The 7,231-nt window shown below is 40.2% G+C and overlaps 1 pseudogene; it reads right to left on the bottom strand.

Moving 5' to 3' along the window:
- Positions 1-928: 928 nt before the first annotated feature.
- LOC128566668 (upstream stimulatory factor 1-like) lies at positions 929-2,202 on the bottom strand (annotated as a pseudogene).
- Between the last annotated feature and the right edge of the window lie 5,029 nt (positions 2,203-7,231).

The following is a 7,231-nucleotide window of genomic DNA, read 5'->3' on the forward strand; positions in this document are numbered from 1 at the left end:
ATGTTGCCATAAACCTTCAATTTGTAAAAAATACAATTTCTGTGAAATGCAGTAAAACAAAGTGCAATCAATTAAGGTATGCCTGTATTTTAATGTCATGATAATTTCTTATTTGTGAACAAAAGTCTCTATGAGAGCATAGGTATACATTTCAACTAGTAATACATGAATAATGGCAAATATTACTTCTGAGATATTTTTATATCTCTAAACCAAAACTCTAGAAAAGACCACAATAATAAACTTAGCACTCCAGGAAGGATGGAATGAAACCATTACCAGAGAAATCTTTTATTTAAACTCTTAGTGCAGGGCTCTATGTAGAGTAAGAACAGAGTAAGTCATCTACTCTACTTTGGGTCCACTTCCAAGTCATGTTAATTCTCTTCAATTCTCTTCAAAAATAATATTTCTTATTTTTTATTCACACATTGCATTGGTTCAATTGTGTGTTTTATTTGTTTTTTATTTTATTTTATTTTTTTTGGCTCTGAACAATTTTATCTTTTAAAAAAAAAAGAAAGAAAGAAAGAAAGGAAGGAAGAAAAAGAAAACGTCCCACAAGGGGGAAGGCCCCAAGTGGGCCCCTGCCTGTTGTTCTCCCTGGCTCCAAAGACTTCTGCATAAGCCTTAGCTGCGGGCCGGCGATCTCCTCTTCACCGGGCTACAGCCACTGCTAAGCATCCTTCCCCCCACTTCTTGCTTAAGCCTGTTCCTGAGTTGCCAGGTGCATGTCTAAACCTCAGCTCCAGGCAAAGGAAGAACCCACGGCAATGCCGGCATCCTGAGGCAAGGCAGAACATCGCCCATCAGCAGATCCTCCACTGGGCAGGCACCCTAGCAAGCACAGGGCAAGCCCCCGGTTTAGTGTGCCCAGTGTCCAGCATGGAGGCAGCACATGTGCTGTGCAAGAGGAACACAGGGCCCTGGGGCTGCATGGTGGGGGTGGGCAAGGCTGTCAGCGCACATCCACATTGTGTGTTTCACACCATTGCAGGCTGCCATATCACAGGGCCTCAGTTCAAAGAAACGCCTGCTGAACTCCCCCCAGTCCCATGCCAGAAGTGGGCAGTGAAGGAAAGGAGCATGGGGTTAGGCTGTTACTCCTGGGCTATCTGCGGTTCTTGGGCCCAAAGCCCTTGAATCCCCATAGCTAGTTGCTGTCATTCTTGATGACGACCTCTAATCCATAGGGCCGCAACTGAGCTCGTAGCAGCAGATTCTTGTTTTTAAGATCTTCCACCTGCGGTCGAAGCACGTCATTGTCCAGCTGCAGTTGGTCAAGCCCCTGCAGTTCTTCAGACAATTGGTGATTACTCTGCCGGAGCTCCTGGATATAATCACAAGCTTTGGATAGAATCCCACCTTTACTCAGGCCAGACTTGGTGCTCTCCATAGAGCAGTCTGGGATGATCTTGGACAGCTGCATGATCCAGTTGTTGATCTTGTCACGGTGGCGGCGCTCCACTTCATTATGCTGAGCCCTGCGTTTCTCATCCCGAGTTGTCCTGGGAGCCTCTGACTTCGGGAATAAGGGTGAGTCCTAGGGGCAATTGAGCGTTGGCTTCCTCCCTGCAATACTTCTTGTGGTGACATCATGACAAAAAATTGACCAGTTCCAGGAGGGGTTGCTTGTCCCAGTAGTGCCTCTGAGGCCTGGGTAGTAACAACAGCAGCTGTACTCCTTGATGTGGTACCCCCTGCCCCATGTCCCACTGCAGTGCTGGGGAAGGAAGTATAGTGTGTCTCAGCAGCTGTCTCCTCTGTGTCAACTGCATCATCGCTGGTGAAAGCACCCTGGATCACTGCCTGGGTCATGGATTGAGTAGCAGGGTAGCCACTGATGGCACCAGTTCCCCCAGTCTGGCCATCCAGCTGCCCCTCGGACACCTGGATCACCCTGTACATCACTTGACGTTGGGGTCAGGGAAGGTGGCAGCTGACTGGATGCTGGCAATAGCCACACTGGTTGGTTCCTCCCCAGTAGCCACTGCACCTTCCTGAATCTGCACTGTCCCCTCCTCAGTTTCAGCTGTTTTCTGCTGCCCCTTCATCTCTCTGTGAGGGGGCACATCCGAGGAACTGGTTCTTTTTTGGGAGTCTTGGTATCTCCTGATTCACAGGCCTGAGTGCTAAGTCCAGCGAAGGCCGCCTCAGCCGCGATTTTCCCAAACTGTGTTCTCCCTTTCCCGACCGGGGTAGCTTCATCCAATTGTGCGTTTTAAAATTATGAATTACACTGTGGCCAATAGTTTGAGCTTTAGAATGAAACCATTTCTGTACCTGAAAGGCTCTAGATATTGTCCTGGTCTTAGTGTTGGCAGAACTTGGGAGAAAAGACACATAGCATACAACTCTTTGGCTCATTATGCCTACAAAGTACTCTCCACTTCTCTTGCCCTATTTAAATTTTTAATGGTAGAAAACATTTCCTGACCTTAGGAAACTTATAAGTTACTTGGAAAAATAAACAAAACATTGCAAAAACTTCACAGATAAAAATTATGAAATAAACAATGCCACCTGAATGGCATGTCATAGGCCAGGGTTTTTGAACTCCAGTGCTAAGAGAACTGAAGAGCATATGTGATCCCTAAAAGGACTAAAATTTAGTTTAAATAATAGGAAAACACTGCCACCATGTTGGCCAAATAAAATATATCTAAGTGGCATTCTGCCGGATACTGCTTTGGGACTACCCCTACACAAATTATGTTATATTTACAGAGCTGACCATGGTGCAGAAAGGCTTTAAGGAGGCACCAGCACTAGGCTTTAGATGACAGGGTAGATTTGTCCGAGTGAAGATGGGAGGCCTGTGCCAGGTAGAGGCAATGGATGGGAAAGGCAGAGGATGACAAAGTAAGTGGTCCTTTATAAGGTCAGTGGGTGATTTGATTTTATTTAGGGAGAAATTCATGCCCAAGACAGAAGCTCCAGTGATAAAAGGAAGTTAGTGTTTATACTATATACAGTGGCAGGCTATAAAAGGGTCCCCCCAACCTCTGCCAGGAAATTAACATAATAAAAGTGATGTTTTAGAATGACTGTGCATGTGGCTGAAATTGTGGAAAAGCCTTCGGAAAAAGAGAAGATGATGTCAGTGGGTCCAGGTGTGAGGTACTAAGAACCACACTATACATAGTGGTGGTGAAAAATTGAAAGGGAAGATTACACAAGACAGGCATTTCATGAAAAGAATGAACAGTTTTTGAGGACAGATGCAATTTGGGGCTAAAAAAAGAGGGTAGTTTTTGAAGTCTCTAGATATTTCGTGCTTGGGAAATACATTCACTAAAATAAGAAAACAAGAGATTTTGTTGGTTGGTGGGGGGAATGATGAATGTGATTCTAGTATCTGTGAAATAAGATGTTCAAGTCACATTGTGTGTCTGTAGCTGTGGTGATAGAGATGGATTTGGAGATCGAATTTGCAAGTTAGAAGGAAGGAGAAAATAGAAAATGATGATGGATGAGAGTCAGAGGGTGTATCTTGTTTCAGTAGTTTGAAAGTGAAGGGAAAAATAAGCTGGAGATGGGGGGTAGCTTGATCAACTAGGAGAACTAATCGGAAAGTATTTTTAGTTTTCAAAAAGAAATAGGTAAGTTAGAAGGAGCCTTTCCATGAAGAAGGTGATTTTCTGTTGGTTATTGCCCTGCCCAAAGTCAGCCATATGATTATATATATATATATTTTTAAATTAAATCATAGCTGTGTACATTAATGCAATCATGGGGCACCATACACTGGTTTTATAGACCATTTGACATATTTTCATCACACTGGTTAACAGAGCTTTCCTGGCATTTTCTTAGTTATTGTGTTAAGACATTTATATTCTACATTTACTAAGTATCACATGTACCCTTGCATATGATTCTATTGATTAAAGTTCAAATTCCACATTGTATCAGATCTAAGAATTAGGTCTTTTTTTTTTTCTTTTTCCTGCTCTGGGGACAGTGTAAGATGGCAGTTTAGAGAGGGAAAAGAAACCACCATAAATTCCCAAAACTGTGTGTGAATTAACAATGTTTTAGTAGGATTCTTCTTTCTTGACTTTTAACACCAGCTATGGAATTTTGTTAAGTGTTCTATGGGATTTGTAATGCAATGATAGCTGTTTGTTAGGAACTTTGAGAAATTACAACTGCCCAGACCCAGGCACTGGATGAGTGACTAATAGGATCCTTTACAAGTGTTCTGGTATTCCCACTCCTCTTCCATGTCTGGTTCTCCTCCACCTTTTGCCGGGTTAGTGAGCTTTTTCCCACCTGCTGCTCTATGCAGTAGGCTTTGGCCAAGGCAAGAGAGTGGATGTGTTATGTGTTGGTCATGAGTCCATCTCCCAGCTGCTCTTCTCTCCCACGGCTATGGAGTAGGACATGTGTGTTGCTAAGACTCAAGCTGGTTAGAGTGAAACACACCTGTGGTCACTGCCCTGGAGTGTTGCTTGTCCTTTGGTCCCCCAGAGGGAAAAACTTATTTTGGAGTATGTTTTTCAAATTACAGCAAAATCTAGTTAATCTGGCCAGTAAAATGACTGAATTGAACAAATAATGTATTTTTAAAAGGCAGTTGTAAGATATCTAATGCTCTCTCTTTAGTTGTTTGAGCTATTTGTAGTGATTTAAAGTATGAGTTCTTTTGCTTAGATTGCAAACTGTTATAATTACAATAAGCAGGCATAAATGGGATAGTAATTATAGCTAACAGTTATTAAGCTCTTGCTGGGTGTCAGGACCTGTTCTAAACTCATCAAACTCTTTTTTTCTCTCATATAATCCTCCGTCAATTCTAAGAGGAGATTGCTATTTATAAGACCACCTAATGGATAAGGAAACTAAGGACTACAGGGGTTTAGTACCTTGTCCATGGTGGATTCAAGGTTCAAACCTGACTTTGTCTGATTTTACACTCTGTGTGCTTAAATACTGGAAAGGTGACCAGTAATTGACCCTCAAAATGTCCTGGTTCTGAAAATAAAACCCACTTTTTCTTCTGTTATAATTACATTCATCAAACCTTTAAACTTGTGATCCTTTCTGCTATTAATTAGTGGATCTCCACACTAAAAGACAAGGTACAGATTTTTTTGGAGAATGATAGTAGTTTGCGAAGATGAGAACCTTTGATTAATCTGTGTGAGAATCAGGGAAAGCCTAGTCAAAGTGGATTTACCTTTGAACCTTGAGAACCAATTAACTGGTTGGGTGATTAAATACATATGGGGATGGAAAACAATCTCAATAGATAGATCATTTCAATGAGCATTTATTAGGTACCTCTGATATGTAAAGGATGGCACTCGATGATGTAAAGATTCGGAGGGGAATAAACCAATACCTTAAAGAGTGCACAATCTAATGATTATGTAAAAGTGATAGCAATAACAATGTACTTAACAGAGGAGATGACAAGCCTCCATAGTGAGAATTATGAAACTCTGAAGAAAGAAATTGCAGAGGATGTAAACAGATGGAAAAATAAACCATGCTATGGATTGGAGAATCAACATTATTAAAATGGCTATCACTATCCAAAGTGATTACAGATGCAATGCAATTTCCGTTAAAATACCAGTGCCAAATGTTGCAGATATAGAAAAAAAGTTCTATACTTTATATGGAACCAGAAAAGATCCCAAATAGCCAAGGCAACTTTACATAAAAATAACAAAGTAGGAGACATCGCTTTATCAGACTTCAAGCTATACTACAAGGCTATGATAACCAAAACAGCATGGTGCTGGCACAAAAACAGAGGATCAGAACATAGTACTCAAAGAACCTCATATTCCTAACTGACATCTGCTAAAACAGATAAAAACATACACTGGGGAGAAGAATCCCTGTTTAATAAATGGTGCTGGGAGAACTGCATAGCCACAGGTAAATCAGATAGACTGAAACAGGATATGCATCTATCATCACTCACAAAGCTTAATTCATTATGGATAAAAGACTTAAACCTAAGGCAGAAAACCATAAGACTCTTAGAAGAAAATGTTGGAGAAATCCTTATATATATTGGCCTACGCAAAGAATTCATAAAGAAGACCTCAAATGCTATCTCAGGAACAACAAAAACAAATAAATAGAACCTGATCAGATCAAAAAGCTTTTGTTCACTCAAGGACATAATCAAAAGAGCAAATAGACAAACTACAGAATACAAAAAAATATTTACATGTCATACATCTCCTAAAGAACTGATAACCAGAATCTACAAACAACCTGACCTCAAACAATCAGGAAGAAACAACCAAACAAAACCATTAAAAAGTAGGCAAAAGACATGAACAGAAACTTTTCAAATGAAGACATGTATACTAATGGTCAACAAACTCATGAAAAAAACGCTCACCATCTCCAATCATTAGGGAAATGCAAATCAAGACCACAATGAAATATCACTTAACTCCATTGAGAATAGTCATATTAAAAAGTCCAAAAACAACAGATGCTGGTGTGGATGAGGAGAGAAAGGAACTCTTACACACTGCTGGTGGGACTGCAAACTTGTGCAATGTCTATAGAAATTGTATGGAGATACCTCAGAGAATTGAAGTTAGACCTACCATTTGATCCAGCAATCTCACTGCTGGGTGTTTACCCAAAGGAAAAAAGGTCATTTTATAAAAAGTACACTTGCACTTGAATGTTTATAGAAACACAATTCACAATTGCTATGATGTGGAAACAACCCAAGTATCCACCAATACATGAATGGATTAATAAAATGTGGTATATACATACAATGGAATACTACTCAGCCATAAAAAAGTCAGTCTAGTATCTTTTTGGACAACTGGAGGGAACGAGAAACAATACTTGTAAGTGAAACATCACAAGAATGGACAAAAAAACACGTGTACTCAGTACCAAAGTGGAACTAATTTATTAACACTTAAGTGCAAATATGGAAGTAAATCTTAATGAAAATCAGGCTGGGGACAGAAGGGAGGAGGAGATGGGTAAATTCACACCTACTGGGTACAGAGCTTACTATCTGGTTCAAGGGCACACTTAGCTGTATAACTTTGACTCAGTCTGTACAAAAAAAGTATACAAATACAAAACATCTATACCCCTAACATTCTGAAATTAAAAAAAAGACAACATCTAATATTTCTGAACATTAAAAATGTACCACTATTGTGCACTTTAAAATAAGTGCCAGGAATTTTGCATCAATTTTTCATTTAATTCTCAAATTAATCTTATATAA

The sequence above is a fragment of the Nycticebus coucang genome, chromosome 15 (genome assembly GCF_027406575.1).
Source record: "Nycticebus coucang isolate mNycCou1 chromosome 15, mNycCou1.pri, whole genome shotgun sequence".
Lineage (NCBI taxonomy): Eukaryota > Metazoa > Chordata > Mammalia > Primates > Lorisidae > Nycticebus > Nycticebus coucang.